Here is a 20,518-nt window from a genome sequence, read left to right as displayed (position 1 = left end):
GGGGGCTGTTGGTTGTTTAATGGAACTTAATGGATTTTTTGGTTGGCCCCCTCCCAATACCAGGAGAAAGAGGAAGGGCCAAATAGGAGTCAGGGTCCTGAGACTGACAGTCTCCAGAACCAGTGGAGAGAGGCCAGCATTCCAAGTCAGACAGATGGCAGGCAGTCCAATGAGGGAGCCAAGAGCCCAGGGACTATCCTCATTGTGAGCTGGGGCTGCCAAGGCTGAGTAAGGGAGAGAGAGAGCAGCGGATACCAGCCACGCTGATGGTGAGCCAGGGCTGAGCTACAGTGGGGAGCCGTGGGGCTGGAGCCGGCATAGCAGAAACCTGCCATGCTGCAATAATACTGGAACTGAGTACAGTGAGTACCCATGCAGCACAGCCAGGGCCTGGGAGGGAAGCCAGGGAGGTGTAAGGAATAGACTGTGACGGTTTCTTAAATTCCAGAGACTATTGTGTATGGTGTCCCTGGGTCCTTAAGGATCTTTTAACCTCTTCCATTTCTCCCTTATGTCATTACAGTTGCTGTTTAATAAATTTAGTTTGGTTTAAACTCAATGTAGAGATCACTGGGTCAGGGAAATGACCAGTAAGGAAAGTGTATCCCAGAGTGGGGACAACCTAGCCTCTGTCCTGAGCAACCCAGCCGAGACGGGCAGTTAAGAGGAATCCTGGGCCCAGCCTTATCAGGGTTACAATGACTCTGCTGGATGGGAAAGTGGAAGAGGAGTCTTTGAAGTCAGGCAGGCATCTGGGTAAAGGGAGTTGGAGCAAGGACTCAGATCCTTTTGCTATCCGATTCCACCGGAGTAATATAGAAGTCAGGAAGTTCCCCACAATAGCCGGACCAATCCCCCACTTACAGATAGAAAATGTTAATTATACTGAAGCTGTGAATAAGGAGAGTATTACAATGAGCTGTGAAAACTGCACCTTTGTCAGTATTAATTAATAGGCTGAGAGGAATTCAATGGCCTTGAGATGCTTCTTTGAGTGAATCAGGAGAAGGGTGTGCTCAGGAGCTGTAGGATGTTACCAAAGTGGATAAATAATGGGAGCATGAGAAGCACTGATGGGGATGCTTGGAGGACTCTTTCAGTAACATCTGAGGGAGGGGCAGGAGGGAATGGTTGCATGAATATCAGGCTCCTTGCTGGTGGTGACAGGAGCAGCAATGTACAGAGGCCCTCTGTTAGTGCCATGATGCAGACAAACAGCTTCACACTGGTGATGCTGCTCCATCTATCCTGGCAAGCAACTTCACAGTCCTGCAGCCTCTCTCTCTCCAGCGATTAGAAAAGTGTCATATACCTTCTCCACTGTTCAATTTGTTCCTCACTATCAAGAGGCGTCCATCTTCATCAGCTCTTCTTTTCTACTTCCCAGATCAGCTGAGTCCATCTCCTTTTCAGGAGGGTGCCTGGCCCTCCAGCAGTCCCCTTCACCCTTTTGTCCCCTTCCTTCTGAGGTTACCTTCCCTCTCTTGTCCATCATCTTTAGCAGGCCCTTCTCCATTGTGTGCTGAATCTCTGTTTTGAGCTGCACTATGCACTGACACTGCATCTGTGAAAATATTGTACACATACAGACCAGAGAGGAACATGGGCAGTGCTGATAAACCAGTGGGACCATTTGAAAACAGAGCATAAAGATGACTCCATTACTGCTCCTAGAAACCATCTACCTACATAAACTCCTTGAAATATTATGTGTCCTCTGAAAGTCTCTGAGCTCCATCAGTCATGTTCAAAAAGCTCAAGATACCAACATTTCATAAAGTGAGGCTTGTGAAATGATACTGTTTCTCTGGGGATGATGACAAGAGTGTGGGAGCTGGCCAGTGGAGAAATGGGCACTGCATTTGGTGTTTCCTCACAGAAGGGTTTAACTTTATGTGAATGGGCCCCCACAATTAAAATTGTCAACTTTCTTCCATCTTAGAAGGGCCTTTTCCATTTTCCATGCATCTTTCCTTTCACCCATCTGAATGCCCATCCTTTACCACACAATGTCTGCCCAGGCCCCACGCAGAACTCTCAGTTATACAGTCCGTGGGCAGCTTATCTGCACCACCCACATTCCCTAGGGGTTCTATCCTGCAAATCTTACTGCCAGTTCCAAATGAGCAATGACTAGCAGGGGAAGGGATCAAGGAGGAATGGGCAGCTGCTGTGCCTCTAGATAGCTAGAGGGAAGCAATACAGGAGGCAGCAACTTCAGCTAAGTATTTGGAAGCTGGCTTTGACTTTCCCAGTTGCTGTGGCAGCCGCTCTCACATAATTCCCCAGATGGAGGCTGCAGGACTAACAGTTATCTCACAGTGAAGACCTTGGAATACTTGATGAGTTGAAACCTGGGCAGAGTCGTACCCTTTAAGACCAGATGAACTTCTTGCAAAAACTAGCAGCTGTGGGTCAGCCTTAACATTGTATTGAGATAGGAATCACCCAGGAGAAAATGCTATCAAATCAGGAACCTGTACTGATGCTAGATCAGACCAGAGCATGACAGTGAAATAGTGACATTTTCCTATTGTTCCTGAGAATGCCAATATCAGGACCTAATCAGGAAATAAGGATGGACAAGTAAACAACACGCATCACCCTGGAATAGCAGAACTTGTATACCTACTTAAAGACTCTGCATATGTCAAAGAGTTTTCCAAACCCTAAGATTGAAAGGCACTTTAGGAGAAAAAGTAAAGACAGTGGCTGTCAAGGTTCCTTCCCCACTCTGAACTCGACAGTACAGATGTGGGGACCTGCATGAAAGACCCCCTAAGCTTATTCTTACCAGCTTAGGTCAAAAACTTCCTCAAGGTACAAACTTTACCTTGTCCTTGAACCCGATGCTGCCACCACCAAGCATATTAAACAAAGAACAGGGAAAGAGCCCACTTGGAGACATCTTCCCCCCAAAATATCCCCCAAGCCCTACACCCCCTTTCCTGGGGAAGGCTTGATAAAAATCCTCACCAATTTGCATAGGTGAACACAGACCCAAACCCTTGTATCTTAAGAACAATGAAAAAGCAATCAGGATCTTAAAAGAAGAATTTTAATTAAAGAAAAAGTAAAAGAATCACCTCTGTAAAATCAGGATGGTAAGTACCTTACAGGGTGATCAGAATCAAAACATAGAGAATCCCTCCAGGCAAAACCTTAAGTTACAAAAAGACACAAAAACAGGAATATACATTCCATTCAGCACAGCTATTTTACCAGCCATTAAACAAAAGAAACGCATTTCTAGCTAGATTACTTACTAACTTAACAGAAGTTCTGAAGAGCATTCCTGACCTGGTCCCGGCAAAAGCATCACACAGACAGACAGACCCTTTGTCCCTCTCCCCTCCCACCCCCACCCCAGATTTTAAAGTATCTTGTCTCCTCATTGGTCATTTTGGTCACGTGCCAGTGAGGTTCTTGACCCTTTACAGGTGAAAGGGTTTTGCCTCTGGCCAGGAGGGATTTTATAGTTCTGTATAGAGAAAGGTGGTTACCCTTCCCTTTATATTTATGACAGTGGCAGATAAGGCTATTTTTAATTAATACTACTTGCAGACCCAATTTAAAATATGCTCCCACTTTATATTATGTACGCCTATGGATAATCCGGTGCTAGGGCCTCTGAACAGAGCCTAGTTGGAGAAGTTAAAAACAACCAAGGCTGTGGTAGAATATCCAAATCTTTCTTCGGAAAACCAACAGAGAGCAAATTGGTTAACCATAGTAACGCCTTATGCAGATGAGAAATGTAAAGCATACCTCAGTCTGCAATCATGAAGGGTTAATGGACAAAACTAACATAACAAGCCCATCCAAAGGTAATGGTGGGAAGATTAACACTCCCTGAATGGAGTACAGCTTCATGCCCTGACTACAAGAACTGTCAGGGTAGTGGGCTGAGATGAATTCTATAATTCCCCAGAATACGCGATAGAGTGTCCCAGACAGTGGGATTCTATTATATTTTATGATTTTTGTTGCCTGTCACAGACTACCTTCTACTTTTGCTATGTCTGTTTTGAGATAAGGTGTAGGCCTTTCAAAAGCTCTCAGCAATGATATAACTTCTTCCTTAGAGGTCAGTGGAAGTTTGTACAGATTCTGCTAACAAGCTGAGGGCAGACCATTTATCAATAAAATAGAAAATAATAAGATTATAATACTATCTCATTATATTTACTTAATATTTTGTTTGTGTCTTGAACCTCTGTTGTGCATCAAGCAGATGTTTCCATTGGTTATTCACAATGATCCCTCAGTCCCCCCTAAGTACTTGCCATGAGAGGTTACAGTGAATTTAGAACCCAGTATTGTACATGAGTATTAATCCTGTCAATGTGCATTATTCACTATTTGTCAAAACAGAGTTTCAGCTACCATTGTACTGCACAGTTGCCTACTTCAGTAAGGACAGAGGACAGCAAATTGTTTCATAGGTGACTGGCTGTTTAACCACTAGCTGAATGGAAGATACCATGCAAAGTTCACTTTTTAAGTCAGATGTTGATTACCCACAGAGATCAGGAAGGAATCCTTCCTCCTACACATGGTTATCCCACTTCCCCACACAGCACTGCACAATTAGCTAGAAGCATTATGGGAGTTTTCAACTTCCTTAAACGCATCAGATAATGACTATTCGAGAGACAAGATCCTGGACTTGCTGGATACATGGTATGTCACATCCTTTGTTCCTATGCTCCCACAGTTTTTGTCCCTCTCTGCCATAGAAATTATTTTTGTTTTAAAACGTAGCTCACATTTGCAGTATTCCCATAGATATGGAACACCAAACTTTTGGGCAGAATGTAGTCATGTGTCAGCCAGCTCGAGTGTGACAGTGCTGGAGTGAATGATGCACTCTATTGAGGATCAGGCACCGTTTCAGGAGGTGCAGGTGCATAGAGAGGAGAACACATGCTAAAATAGGGTTGCATGCTCAGAATGCAGTAGTAGTATACTTCTGTACATATTCATTGAAGTCTCCAAGGATCCTCACTGAAGTCAGTGAAGATTAAACATGATACATGCAATAAATGGGGAACCCATCCAAATAAAAAAGGAATTGATTTAAACAATTTATGGAAACAAAAAAGGATCAAATTATCCATAAACCTCAGTGGATGTCATTGAATTGTCAGTATTTACTGACAGTTATCTCACATGGTTTCTCAGATGCCCCATAGTTCCCTATACTGAGAGGAATATCTGTACGACTTAGGAGGCCCTGTCAGTACTTGCTTGTACATGCTGATTTGTTAATGGTGGCCACAAGACACTACCAGGTAGAGTAGAAGAATTCCCTCTGATGAGTTTCAGAAAGTCTTATAGGCAGAACCAGAGATGACTTGAGGTCAAATCTTGCTCCATTCAAATATCGAGAAAGAACGATCATTGTAGAATGAGACTGTCAAGGTTCCTTCCCCACTCTGAACTCTAGGGTACAGATTTGGGGACCTGCATGAAAACCTCCTAAGCTTACTTTTACCAGCTTAGGTTAAAACTTCCCCAAGGTACAAACTATTTTACCCTGTGCCCTTGGACTTCCACTGCCACCACCAAACGTCTAACCGGGTTTATTTTTATTAGGAAAGCGTTGTTTGGAAACGTCTTTCCCCCCAAAATCCTCCCAACCCTTGCACCCCACTTCCTGGGGAAGGTTTGGTAAAAATCCTCACCAATTTGCATAGGTGAACACAGACCCAAACCCTTGGATCTTAAGAACAATGAAAAAGCATTCAGTTTCTGAAAAGAAGTATTTTAATAGAAGTAAAAAGTAAAAAAGAATCACCTCTGTAAAATCAGGATGGTAAATACCTTACAGGGTAATTAGATTCAAAATATAGAGAATCCCTCTAAGCAAAACCTTAAGTTACAAAAAGACACACAGACAGGAATATCCATTCTATTCAGCACGGCTTAATTTCTCAGCCATTTAAAGAAATCATAATCTAACGCATCTCTAGCTAGGTTACTTACTAAGTTCTAAGACTCCATTCCTGTTCTGTCCCCGACAAAAGCATCACACAGACAGACACAGACCCTTTGGTTTTTCTCCCTCCTCCCAGCTTTTGAAAGTATCTTGTCTCCTCATTGGTCATTTTGGTCAGGTGCCAGCGAGGTTATCCTAGCTTCTTAACCCTTTACAGGTGAAAGGATTTTCCCTCTGGCCAGGAGGGATTTTAAAGGTGTTTACCCTTCCCTTTATATTTATGACAGAGACCTTGAAAACCCTGCTGACAGTGATGCGGAATGCCACAAGTGAACACACAGTGATGTATATAATATGCCCCTATCAACTAATTTTTCTAGTCCTCCTACAACTTGTCTGACCAGCTGTATTACAAATATCATTATGGCTCCATCCTGTACTGAAGAGTACTTTTCCTTCTGGGAGCACTACCAAAAAAAATTACACTACTTCTCCACTAAAAAATCTTGGTGACTCTTATTTTTGCTGAGTCTTCCCAGGAAGATTGAATTGGTCAAGAGACCTGCAGACAACACACCTGCTCTGTTTGGAAAAAGTGACAAGAAGAAATGTTTTAAAAACGCAGAAAGAAATGTCAATGTTCAATGTACTGCAAGGGTCTAATATTTTCTAGATAGGTTTCAGAGTAACAGCCGTGTTAGTCTGTATTCGTCTGTTTCCACGATATGCTATGCATCCGATGAAGTGAGCTGTAGCTCACGAAAGCTCATGCTCAAATAAACTGGTTAGTCTCTAAGGTGCCACAAGTACTCCTTTTATTTTCTAGATAGTATATCAACATCTCCACTGCCTCAACTAATACTGGCAGCCTTACTGTTCCCAGAGGCAGGCAGTCGCTCTGGCCACCAATTTCTGGGGGATGCCAAATCATCATCGGGGAGGTAGGACACATCTCTCAGCCACTCACTTGTGTTTTGGTGTGTATTTTTGGTCAGCCATTTGTGGAAATTGTGGAGGGGTGAGCACCAAACCTGTTTTCTGCCCTGGACGGCAAACACCTAGGGCTAACCCTAACTATTCCTTTATAGTCTCCCAACAGCTGGTACAAGAATCTTCTCCTCTACAATTTCTGCCACCTCAATGAGTCTTTCCAATAAAGTGTTTATGGGTGACACAATGTACAATAAGAGCTCAGTTATGCAAACCCAGAAAAGTGGAAGCTTGTCTTTGGAAAAGGACAGATTTCCGACCCCAACATAATAATGGCATGAAGAAATAAAATACGAGACATCCTTTGAAAAAAATATGACAAGGAGCCTTGTATCAGGATCAAGTACATATTATAATATATAGTTACCATTCTTGGAACGTGAACAACATAAAAATCACAGATAATAAGAGGCTGACGAAACACAACAGGATCCTTAAAGGTAACAAATATAGATTATGATAAGATTTGCTTATACTTGTTTTGGAGGTTAATGTATGTGAACAATAAAATAAAGTGTGTTTTTAAAAAATTAGGCAGACCTTTCCTCTCCTGAGTACTGCTTCAATGGGACTGCTCACAGCAGCAAGGATTATAAAATTTGTGTCTAAAATTCTGTTGTGTTAAACATAAAAACACAGAATATTGATGGTTGATCTGAGCCCATATGGCCTTGTTATGTTCATATTTTCTCAGTTTTTGACATTATTTGCAGGGCTCATGTTCTTTACACTGTACTGAAAGCCAATGCTGCTATTCACAAGAGTCAGTATTATGCCTGGTAGTTTGCAGATTCAGGACCCTAGAGCCTAATCCAGAGCTCACTGAAGTCAACGGAAAGATTGCTATGGACTTCAAAGGTTTAACATCAGGCTCTAGGGTCCTGAATCTGCAAACTACCAGGGCTAGTACCATAGTATTTTCCATAAATAAAAGGGTTTTTCTTTTTAAAATACATAGATTGCACTGACCCAGCCAAGTGCTTAAGCACATGTATAATTGTGAGTATGTGAGTAGTCTCAGTAAAGTCAATAGGATTACTCATATACATAAAGTTATAAACAGGCTTTAGTACTTTGCCATATCTTTTTTTCCCACAGACCTGGAATTTATGTCCTCGAAACTCACAGCTGCTGTTAGACATGATACCATACACTAGTTATGTAGTATAAATCTGTCAGTTCTCGCATTCTGGTGCTATAAGCTTCTTACATGCTATTCTAATACAGTGCATGTGCCCAGGGCCAGGTTTCTGTTGGGTTGCACGGGTATAAGCAAGGGGAGGATTTGTCCACTTGCATCAAATTAACCCTAAAAATCAAGTTTCAAAATGAAAAAAAAATTTAAAATTAAAAAAAAAAAATCAAGCAGTGAAAACATGAACAGTGATGTGCTAATTGCATTCATAAACCCTGTTCACACTTTCATTTCCATGTTCTGACAATTCATAAGCACAAATAGAGTCCTGGAACCATTCTTTCTGTCCTGTTGAAAGGAAAGGTCGTTCAAAAAGTAATTCATTGTTATTCAGTGGAGTATACATACCAAGATGGGGGGAATGTTCAATCTCTAGAACTGTTTAGTAGGACAGCCACGTTGTTCCCAAATTATAACAATGATTACATTTGACCTATGCAAAAATCTATATATTTTTGGCTTTTTTCTTTTCTGTTCCTGGCCAAGAAATCTGAAATCCTAGGCAGCATACCTTCTGTCCTAGCATTAACAGTCACCAATTTCCATTTTCAAAATTCAGTGCAATTTTATGTGACATCCGTTTAACCCAGCAATAAAGTAAAATGGCTATTGCTATTGTTAAATAATGAGCTGTGTAAATTTCATCTGTTCGGCATGTATGCGGTGCTTTCAACACTGAAAAAAGCTGTTTCCAGTGGTTATGATTTTTGATGTTCATAATTTGAAGTAATCCATACACTATTATCATTCAGGAGAAATCCAGTTTTTTTGTGCACTTTTATTCAAACCTATAAGATCTTAGGAAATAATAACAAAACATATTTCATCATGAATCAAACCTTGAGGCTAGAACTGACTTGGTTCATTACTTTTGTATTTATAGTTTCTACCGTAGTACATTTTGACCCTCAATTGTATGATTACACTTCCAAATATTTCATGTGTGGCCTGATTTTTGTCATGGCGAGTTACTTTGTTCCCACTGCATGAAGAAATAAAAAAAGCTGACCTTCTTAAAATGTATCTCTGAAATGATGTAAAAGTATATGACAGTGTATGTGTGTGTACATATATACACATCACTGCACACTGAATTGTGTTGTGCCAAATGGGAAACGGAATACATTTTTGCATGACAAAGTTTTCCTTTTCAATGCATTTTAGAGATGAAGTCTTTATCTTAGCAAAGTTCATTCATTAAATACTGTGATATAAGCTACAATTATTTTTTCCATATATTTAAGTCCTGATTTGCAAAGCTGATGAGCTTCCACAACTGTCCTTGACTGCAGGTGTTTCAGCACTTCTGAAAATGAAGACTTTTATGTTTTTGCATAGTTATCAGGGCCAAATTAAGGCAAGCCAAGGATCTACATGCATCATAACAAAGGTCCCTCATGGCTCTGCCACTGTAGCCCTGCCCTAGGGCCAAAGGCTCATCTACATTTCGAATTATAGTGGCAGGACTCCCCATCCCCTGAAGAGCATCAGTGGTGGAGCAGGGATCCCTGCTTCCCCCACTCTGGAGAAGCAGAGATGGCCCCATCATTGACCTAACGGAAAGGGTTTAGCTGCATGTGAGCAAGCAAGGCCTGCTGCTCTTTTTTCCTCCTGTCACATACAGAATCCTTGTTCATTTCCTAGGGTGGAATTGACAGGGCTCCCCTTAGCAGCATACCTTGGAGTTAACACTCCATTTAGCTTCATGGGTAGTTTTTCTGTCTCTGAGCTACTGTTTCAGTCTGTCTGCAGACTCAGACAGACATCACTGCATGAGTTTTCAAGCTTTTTATCACCTTAGTGAGGGCTTACAATTTTTGTTTTTTAATGAAAGCAGAAATTCTGGCTTAATTACCTGACTTCAGACACTGTGGTCCTAGACACATGTCTATTGTGTCCATGCCTGATTATTACATTCCTTATTAATTGGATGTGGCATATTAAGAGTTAACAAAATAAGATAATTACACAGAGAGAGAAACTATCGAAGTCCTCGGTCAAGTGATTTCAGCATTTAGAAAATGTCACTAATGATCCTATCTGACAGAATATAGCCACAAGGTGGTATTGTGTTGTTCAGGTGAGAAGGAAAGCAATATAAATGAGAGATTTCAAAGTAGCAGCCGTGTTAATCTGTATCCGCAAAAAGAACAGGAGTACTTGTGGCACCTTAGAGACTTATGCTCTAATAAATTTGTTAGTCTCTAAGGTGCCACAAGTACTCCTGTTCTTTTTTTTAATGTAAATGAGCTTATCAAAACCCATGTTTAGTACTCCCATTTCCGTGGACCATCCAGTCGCTGCAGCTTAGCTGCACAGCCACAGGAGTTACTCCCTCCCTTACCCTGGAGTTCATCACTTGGTGCAGAGCATGATTAGTGTGGGCTCCAGTTACATAACCAGGAAGGAATATGTTAAAAACATAGCTAGGAATGGGCCGGAGAAAAGAGCTCCTGATTTTAACTCTCCGCCTTCATCCCCAACCCTGATGAGTGCTAGAGACAGGTTTCTTCCCTTCCTGGAGGTTCTAGTAGGCCACTCTGTGATGTTTTGGGATCAGCCAGACCAGTCAGGAGTTCTGTTACTGTAACTTTGGGTACCTTAATGCTATGCTCATGGGTGGCGCATATAATAGACTGGGAAAGGCTGTGCCTCCCCAAACAGCCCCATGTGGCCCCAGCCACGCTCCACTCCAGGCCCCCTCCTGTAGCTAGTTGGGCCATTTCCCAGGCAGGCTGCTCCTCTTCCAAGAAGGGAATCCTGCTGAGGCTGGGGCTAGGGCAGTTGGGGCCGCCTAGTACTGGGGGGACTTCTGGCGCTGGGGCCGCGTTGCCCAGAGTTGGGGGAGAGGAGGCTGGAGGAGCTCGGGTGACTCAGGGCTGGGGAGCCTGGCAGCTGGGGTGGGGGGCGCCCTCTAGGCTTTGGGGGTAAAGGGAGCAGAAGGGGCGGGGCTTCAGTTGGAAGGGGTGTGCCTGGCTGGGGGCTAGCCTCCCCGAGCCCATGGTTCACCCACCGCCCATGGCTATGCTGCTATGGCTCTGACAGCTGTAGCCAGTTTACAAGCATAAAGGTTTCTATCCTGGTTTCCGTACACCAGGTTATTCCTTGTAGGTTCATCCCACTAGCCCATCTGGTCCAAGTCCCCCCACATCCATCTCCCTGAGTTCTTAACTACCAGCCGCTTGGACTTTTCCCCTCTGGTTTGTCATCCTTAAAGGAGTAAACCTGCCCCCAGTTATCAGTTTTCTTTGTGACATGCACTTCACACAGTTGCATAACAGAGACCTGCTTGGGCTAAAAATAAACAAAGTTTATTTAATAGGAAAATTATAGATTCACAGATGAAATAGTAAGGAAAACCAAACACATACAAGTTACACAGAAAATAAACACAAAGATGCAATCTGAGGCTTTACATTTCCATATTAACTAAATTTCCTTATTTAATACAAGTTACCTGTTGTCTCTGTATAGTTTCCCATCATGCCCTGTGTCCTGGAGGGGATCCAGTGTTTCACAGACAGCATCCTGCTTAGATGCTGGCCCTCAATTTCAGGACCATCTTCACTTCACCTTTTCCCTTTTAACAGACTTTAGAGGTGGTTTTTCCTGATCTCTCAGACTACGGGTATTCATGGTTATAGAGAGCAGGGGAAACTCCCTCCTTCCTTAGTTTTCCAAGACTGGGGTTTTCCTTTCAGTTTCAGTGTCTTTCCATTAACTTTAATGGTCCACCATTGTCTTTCACTAGATTTTACAATGCTAGGTGCTTGCAATTAATTTTGTGTAAGCAACTCGCTGGAGAGGTGTCCCTCCTTGCCTGATTACTTCACCCGCTATTGTGAGGTGATGATGCAGCTGCATCCTAGTTACAATTACAATGTTCTGCACATATACATACATTCCTAACTATAACATGGATCCATATCTCCTAATGACCTTCAAGTTCAGACCATTAAAACTTTTCATTAAAGACCTTACTTGATATAGATTTATACATAATAACATTGTATACAACCGATGCAATTGCTTATTCTGTGGGGTTTAGATTTCTTTTTCTCCACTTGGGGTGTCTGGACCCTGATGTTCTCCCTTTTTTTTTTTTAATAAGAAGTGAATATTCAAGCCAGTCAACTATTCTGTATATTTCTCTGACAGAAGGCGAGCTCATCAACAAATACCTCAGTATGTTCACCCATCACCCTCGCTGACTGACATTCTATGAGTTGTTTAAGCCCCATTCCCATATTAAAATGAATAGAGATTTCTTAAGCATGTTCCAAGAGTGTTGCAGTCTGAATGGCAAGAGCTCAGTTATTATAAGCAGTGAGTGGGGTAAGTGAAAATAAACCCTGGGATAGAGGTTGTCACAAAATAACAGATTGGGCTTCATAGCCATATGTCTATAGATGCGAGAGCAAAGACTGTTCACAAACCTGTGTTTGGTTGTATATGGTATAATAATAGTGTTTGCTTTTTTCCATAGAACTTTCTATTCTTTTGAAATCCAGCCAATGGAGAATCCCAGCCACTGTTGTTAAAATAAACTTTGGGAGTCTTTTAGGGATTGCCAGCTTTCCTTTTTACTTATTGAAAATTGTGATTATTAAATGAAGACTGCATCTATGAAAGGAAAGTGACACAGAGTAGAGAGTTTGATTAGATTCATTAATCTACTTCAGATATTTAAAGTCATCCAAGTCTACCTAGCCATTGTTGTACAATTCATCTGTTTGAAAATACATACAGACAACTTTGACGGACATAACTAGGTTAAATAATAACCTGCAGGGATTGAAAGGCTCTCTCTCTCGCTCTTTCTCTCTCTCTATTTTTTAATGCATTGCACTGGGATTGTGCTACTTTATTGCTTACCAAAAGAAAAAAAAAGGAAATTTGCATGGAATAAAACTATCCACTAGACTTCAGTGACTAGTGAAAAATAATTTATTTGAAGACAAGCGGTAAGCTGTATTTAGAACAATTAAGTCTGGAAAAACCTGCTTGACATTTATCATCCAATCACAAAAAGCTGGTATGGAAAAGACCAGTTGGGTCACACATTTTAATCCCTTGCAATGTGGAATCATTCCCTATAGTACATATCTTCAAATACTTTGCCCAGACCCATTTTAAATATTTCAAGAGAAGGGGATTTGTGTGTGTATATGTGTGTGAAGGATCTAAATAGAAAATAGGTTTTACATGCCAATAACTCAATCACTGTATATATACTACCCTTCCTGTTTCAACATTTAGATCAGCATCACTTGCCTCACAACTGTTGTTGATAAATTGAAATGGCCAACCTGAGTGCAGTTTGGGATTTTGTGAATTGCTCAAAATATTTTGGTGTTCGCAAAACTAATTAAAATTAACAAACTTTTTTTCTAGTCATTTAAATCCATGTTCTTTTTCAAGAGACATAGAAGAAAATTATTTTTTCTAGTTCATAGGAAGCTTGTACTATGTTTTAGGGGCAGACTATCATTTCCAAAAACATTTAGGGGCATTAATGAGTGCCAGGTAAATAGGGTTCATATACTGTTCATATTATTTTCTGCTAGATTTTACTCTGCCTCATCTTTCATTTTTGAATCAGTCTATGTATATATATTTTTTCTCCCTGCACACAGTCCCTGCTAAACAGAACATAAAACTAATAATTCTGAAATTTGAGTGGGTTTGAAATTAGACAAAATGATTTGCCCAGCCCTGTTGTTAATAGAATTTGTACACGTAACTCCCTATGTACCACTCTGAAGTTGTACTAAGTGACAGCAATCTCATTCCGATCAGAAAAGCCATATGGCCCCATTATGTGATTGGCTGTTTTTTATGGTAGCTCAGAACAAAACATTTCTGATGTTTAAGTCTGTGCAAATTAGTTACGTAGATGGGCAAAAGTAGCAGTGCAGATGCATATGGCTTCATAGTGTCAATCTTTTCCACTTAATTTCCTCATAGGAGACACATAAGGAGGATTCCAATTGATCAAGCTGAAAAGAGAGGAAAGAAATCAGCTGGGTTTTTTTCATACAAGGAATCTATATGGCCAGTGCGGGTTCCACCAGAAGAGTTTCACTATTCAGTCTGAAGAACAAAATGAGGTAAGACTTAGGTTACTTTAGATCATATCTGTAGAGTGCTTCGACTTCCCACCACCCAAGACACAGCATTAGGGTTGAAGCTGCAATAGGAGCGGGAGCTACATGTGTACATCTAGAGGAGAATGTATCTGAGAGGGACTCTGCATAAAACTTGTACTCATTGATTTTCTTGATGATCCTAATCCTTTGTCTAAAGATGAATCCAAGAGTCCTTGTCTGTCACTCTATTGCTGTGTTCATCCTTTGCTATTTGTGGATATGATGCAAATCACATGAACGAAATTACGTAATTGCCTCTTTCATTGTCCACAGTTGTTTTGCAGATGGTGTTATAGCAATATAGTGTTTCCTGTTGTATGCTAAGCTTTGATAAGAGGTAATAAAAAAAGATTCTTACTGTATGCTTTTAAAACACTTCAGGCTAGATTCACAAAGTAACTTAGGTTAACTTGTGACACTCAGCATCGCCACACCTAACTTTTAGGCACTTGGAAAATCACTGGTATTCACCAGGACTCCTTATATGGAATGGAGGGAGAGAGGTGCCTCAGAATGGGATTAATGAAACCCAGAATTCTAGGTGGCACCTCAGCTAAGCTAACCAGTTGGAGATGCTGAGCTGAAGGGTGTGTGCTAAGCCCTCCCTTCTCTTGGAAATAGGAGTCTCACTCTGTTCAGGTTTCAGCTGCAAACCCACTCTTGGCATCAGGTGCCTATTCCATTTTGGCAGGCAGGGGCTCCCTCAGAACTTTTAGCCCAGTGATTAGGATACTCACTTGCAACATGGGAGACTCCCCAGTTCAAGTCACCTGCACCCCCTCCAGCTGAAGGGGAGAAAGGATTTTAACTGGAATCTGTCACCTCTCAGGTGAGTGCTCTAACCACTGGGTTATGGGATAGTCAGAAGTGGGGCTTCTCGGTCCCTCCTGTTGCTTCAACAGGCGAGATTGAGGAGGCCCCGCATCAGAAAATCTCTTATCCCATAGCTAGAGTATTCTCATGAGTGGTGGCTTATCCCAGATCAAATCCCTTCTTCCCCCTCTGGTGGATTGACGGTGTTGTCCACATCACAGGTGAGTACCCTAACCTGTGGGCTAAAAATGTTGAGCAACATCATCCTTCTGCTCTGGCTGTTTTGCGTAAATTCATCTATGGGGGGCCAGTCTGGAAGGCAAGGTATGAGCATGGTTACTGGAGTGGGCCCTATAGGCAAGTTAGGCAGAAGAATTCCAATTTCCCCTTGTTCATGCATCTATCTGGGGCTTAGGTATCTGGGCACCGGGCTGCAGTGTGCATGCCCAGAGACAGAAACACAGGCGCCATGGGAACTTTTACCCCCCCCCTAAAAGGTCAGTGCTACAGTGGTATGTGCCTGCAGTGTTCAGCAGCAATTCAACAAGGGTTTTGTAAATCCCCAGTGGGACCTGATTTAGATGCCAAAAGTGACAGTTAGGCACCTTAGTCGTTTTGTGAATTAAGCCTTACTGACCTATAAAACTGTGAACGGTAGTAAGTCGTATATGAGAGAAAGTGTTAATGCTAGGTCTTGGAATGTGGACTGCTGGCCTATTATCTTTGTTGCTGAAGAATCAGTAAAAATGTATTTCCACCAATATGTAAAAATCATGAGAATTTTTAAATGGACATTTTGACATTCAAACTACATTTTCCAAAGGTAGGAAGTAGTCATACAACTCTGTAACTTGAAATAATGTATGAATTTTAATAACTCATACCTTAGATATATGTCATGCTTCTTTGTTTTTAGTGTTAATTTTTCATTGTACTGGTGAGTGTAACCTTTCAAAACAATTGTAAGCTAAAAGCTCTGCAACAAATTGGCTCAATAGTCACCACAAGCTCTTAGCAATCATCCTTAAAATTACATTGATGTAGGTTTTGCTCACAGAGGACCATTGCTGAACTGGGCATTGTGTTATTGAATGGACATTTAATTGTATATTGTCAGCACCAGAGATGGTGGTCTGTAGGTCAGAGATTACTTGAAACCCACATTTTGCTACTATGCTTGCAATCCAGTAAAAAGGATGAGCACTTCAGCTTAAAGTGTTTAGTTTTCCCATCTGTTAGAAAACGTCCACGTATTCACAGATTGCAAGACAAAGCAGCTAAGGCAAACAAGCAAGACATATTGAAAGTTACAAGCCATTTATCTAAGGTAGATAATATTGTCCTCATAAATGTTTTTATCATGGTGTAGCTTGAATTGGTATCACACTGACATTGGGAAGAATGCTGACATTTTTATTTATACTAAGAAGTCTCAGGTGAGATGAAAGCATTATAAATAGTGCCAGATTCTGCCACTTTATTCATGTTGAGTAGTATCTTACTTTGTGAGTAGCCCCACTTTCTTCAATAGTATCTTAGAAACCAGTGACTCTGAAAAGGAATAAGGCATCATGGTAGATAACAAATTGAACATGTGGTCCGAGTGCAATGCTTTAGCGAAGAGGGTAAATGTAATTCTTGGAAGTGTAAGCGGGGGAATATCAAGTAGGAATAGGGAGATGGTATTCCAAGTATGGCATTAGTAAAACCATTACTGAATACAATCTCCAGTTCTGGTGCCCACAATTCAAACAGGATGTAGAATAATTGGAGAGGCTTCAGAAAAGAGCTACATGGAAAACATGCCTTATAGGGAGAGACTAAAGAAGCTCAGTCTATTTAGTTTATCCAAGAGAAGACTGAGAGCTTGATCACAGTCTGGAAGTACCTAGATGTGGAAGAGATTTGTGATAGCAGACAGTTCTGTAATCCAACCAAAAAGAGCATAATGAGAACCAATGGTGAGAAGCTGAAGCTAGACAAATTCAGACTAGAAAAGCACAAAAGGGGCTATTAACCATTAACAATTCAAACTCCCCATCACTTGCAGGCTGTAAGTCAAGATTTCTAAAAGATATGCGATAGCTCAAATACAAGTTATGGGCTTGATCCAGATATTATCAAGAAGTCCTTTAGTTTATGTTATGCAGGAGGTCAGACTAGATGATAATTAATGGTCACTTCTGGTCTTAAAATCTATGAATCTAAGGGTTTCTCTACACTTAACATACAACAGCAGGTCAGCTGGGCCACTGCAGCTGGTTGCTGTAGCACTTCCATGTAGACACTACCTACACGGCTGGGAGGGATTCTACCATCAGCATAAGTAATCTACCTCCCCGAGAGGCGATAGCTAGGTCTGTCTACCTGGGGACTTAGTTCGGCTTAACAATGTGTGGATTTTTCAAACCCTGGATTGATGAAGTTAAACAGACCTAATTTTCTAGTGTAGACCGGCCTAAGACTCTATGACATTTTGTAAGACTGGCAGAAACTGACCCTCATTCATATACGCTATAACTTTTATTGAAATATCTATTTTTGGAATTGTGATAAAATACTTTAATTCCTCCTTTTCTAAAATATTTCTAAAGACACTGAAAATATGTAGTCTTTCGGATTGTAGTAGCTACCCCTTCGGGCAGATACAAGCTCTGAAGATATGCAGATTACAGTTTCTGAATTGTCATGATGATTTAAATATGTACCACTTCAGCATTCTTGTTAGGCTCTGATGCAATAATGATGAAATACCAAAAATATTAATGTATGCTATGTTCTTTGAACTACACAAGTGTGTTGTACTACTTAGCTCTTCCTCAGTACTCTGTATCTTAACTGCCTCTCATTCCATTCTCTTTCCACAGGTTAATAAGACTGTAACATTGGAAGAAACGTTATGACAAGCAAATCAAAATGCAGCATTCTGAAAGGTCAAAATGGGACATTACATCCTTATTATTCCAAGAATATATGAGTGTAATACTATGGCACTATTTTTCAGTGAAAAAAGATTTTAATCAAGAGCTGAAAATGGAACAACTTTATTTCTTTTTTGTGACAAAGATTATAACAAGGCTGTGAAATAAAGCTCTTGCTGTTGTAATTTTCCAAATGTGGATCCTACTTGTATGTCAAAGACCTAAACTATACCAAAAAGTTCATACTCGTATAATGCATTTTATCTGTATCTATAGCTATGTACAGTAGATATCATTTAGAATTCAACATTTTCCTTCTGAAATCACACAATGCACATTTTAGTTCACAGATTGCATCTCTGTTTTACATTGGCTCCTTCCTCAAGGTATGGGGACATTTTAAGGCAAAGGAATTTACAGTGCATCCAGTAGCTTAGTAACAAACTGCTAAACATATGAAACTCTCATGATCTGATGTGTCAAGTTTAGTCCTCACACACATGAAGACTCTTCTTCTAGGACTACAGGTCTGAGGAAACAAAAGCTAAACTATAAGAATTTGAAATATTACATTTTTCAACACCTAAATACAACTTTAAGGTTCTTTTGGCCAAGACTATTTCTAATTATTGAGCAAATGATGTAATTAAAATTAAAGGTGGGCATTTGAAAAGCAGCGCTCTTGCTGACTAGCCAAAAAACCCTTTGCTTATCCAGATCGATATTTGAGGAGTTTGATACAACATGTAGAATTACAGTTGAGGTGTTAGCAATGTTAAAAGCTGTTATGCAAAAACATTAAATTATTTTGAACCATAACTAGCTTTTAAATATTGTTAGTGTTATTGGTATGGGTAGATCCTGCACAAGAGCTGTCAGGTAGAAATTAAGAGAAGACAAAGTGATGTTTGTATATGTATTTTTCAGGGAAATATGCCTGAAGAAATTCCATCTTCATGATACTTTTAAGTTCAACATCTTGCTGAGGAAAGCCAGTTAGGTTTTGTGGCTTGGACATGACAGCATCAGGAGATTTTTGGTTTCTCATGTTTTGGTTTTAAGTGAACAACCCTGCACTGGTACTTGAGCTTCACCCTAGTCATACACATTATTTTGTCCTCTCTGATTGACCTGCCATAGTTCAGTGATAAGGAAGCAGGGAGATCAAGTGACTTGGTCCAAAAACAATTTCCAGGCCTTCAGCAGAAAAAGTGATTTTCCCCCCCTTTCTTTGGGTGATTTCCTTTTCCATTAGAGACTGCAAATGCATTTGTCATCCTTTGTTTTCAGCTATAAGGTAGAATAGTTTTTGAATGTATTCACAATCCGCAGTGTATTTTGAAACTTCAAAGATTTTGCAAAACTACACATAAAAATCCCTAATGGCTGTTCATTTCATTAGTGCCTAGAGAAATTAATGTTGTCTTAGTGTCTAGAAAAATTCTGCAAAGTGCAGTTTAATGCATTATGTCTGGTTCTTTGTAACTTAACCTAACTTGTTAGTTATGAAACTAAAATTGCTGTACTGAACTCTCCTCTGTTATTATGCGCCCACTGTTGCAGGTATGAGGATGCAGGTATACAGCCAATACAAAACAGTAAATAGCATGACACCTTGTTTGTGGAGTTATTAAATCTTTATAACACAAATCCATTAACATCCTCCTTGCATTTGAAATTTGTACCAATATATCTGCCTGCATATAAACATGCTACTAAGAAATCATCATAGTTTTCATTGTATACCTTTTTTCCTTGAGAGGGACAAAACAACATTAAAGCATATGATTAGATGGAGAATTTCAGCTGTCGATAGGACACTGCGTTTACACTTTTCATACTATGCATTTTAAAAATTATTTAGCTGTATAGTCACACAGTGGAGTGCAATATTTATAACAAAACCAGAATGGAACATCAGGTAACTCTTTTGGTGGTTGTTATACTCTTTTCATGTTTGCCTTTGTGATTAGATTATTACTGTTGTCATTTGTAGCATTACCCAAAGTTCACTATGCTTAGCATAGGAAATTCCTAGGTGACTACCAGAGGCATCACTGTTTAGTTACCTCATGCAAATGAGAAGTTATAAAGGCTCATTTATGTTTTGAAAACACTCAGAATAGTCACATTTACACCATAGACACAATCCCCAAGGAAGAGGATCACATGATTTCTTATGAGCAGAACTCCTTAGTTATACATAGATGACAAGAGATGGGTGGGGGGGAGTCTCCTGTTAAAATAGGAGCAAGACTGAGGTAGAGGAGAAGAAAGAGGAAGGTGATGTGTGAGTGGAGGGTGTTTGGTAAGGGAGCAGAAAATGATAAACCATTGAGCTTTTTAAAAACAAGGAGGGTTTCTTTTTAATGGATTCTGAAATAAATGGACCAATCTACGATAGACTGTTTTGCAAACCCACACAAGGAGAGGCTGCATAGTGGGCCTCACTGAAAATGTACTCCTTTGTGTGCACAAATCTAGCTTTGGATGTACGTGCATTTGTTTT

General features: G+C 40.5%; 1 protein-coding gene across 1 annotated transcript in view; it reads left to right on the top strand.

The window, feature by feature from the left end:
- The window catches only part of KHDRBS2 (KH RNA binding domain containing, signal transduction associated 2), a 621,327-nt gene extending 601,603 nt beyond the window's left edge, over positions 1-19,724 (top strand). The window contains exons 11-12 of the transcript XR_006289433.1: positions 14,094-14,236; positions 17,956-19,724. The gene's annotated coding sequence lies outside the window, so the exon portion shown is untranslated. The remainder of the gene's footprint in view (positions 1-14,093; positions 14,237-17,955) is intronic.
- Positions 19,725-20,518: the final 794 nt, after the last annotated feature.

Source organism: Chelonia mydas, chromosome 3 (assembly GCF_015237465.2).
Source record: "Chelonia mydas isolate rCheMyd1 chromosome 3, rCheMyd1.pri.v2, whole genome shotgun sequence".
Lineage (NCBI taxonomy): Eukaryota > Metazoa > Chordata > Testudines > Cheloniidae > Chelonia > Chelonia mydas.
Note: the sequence above shows the minus strand (reverse complement) of the source record. Positions and strands in the feature narration are given on the sequence as shown.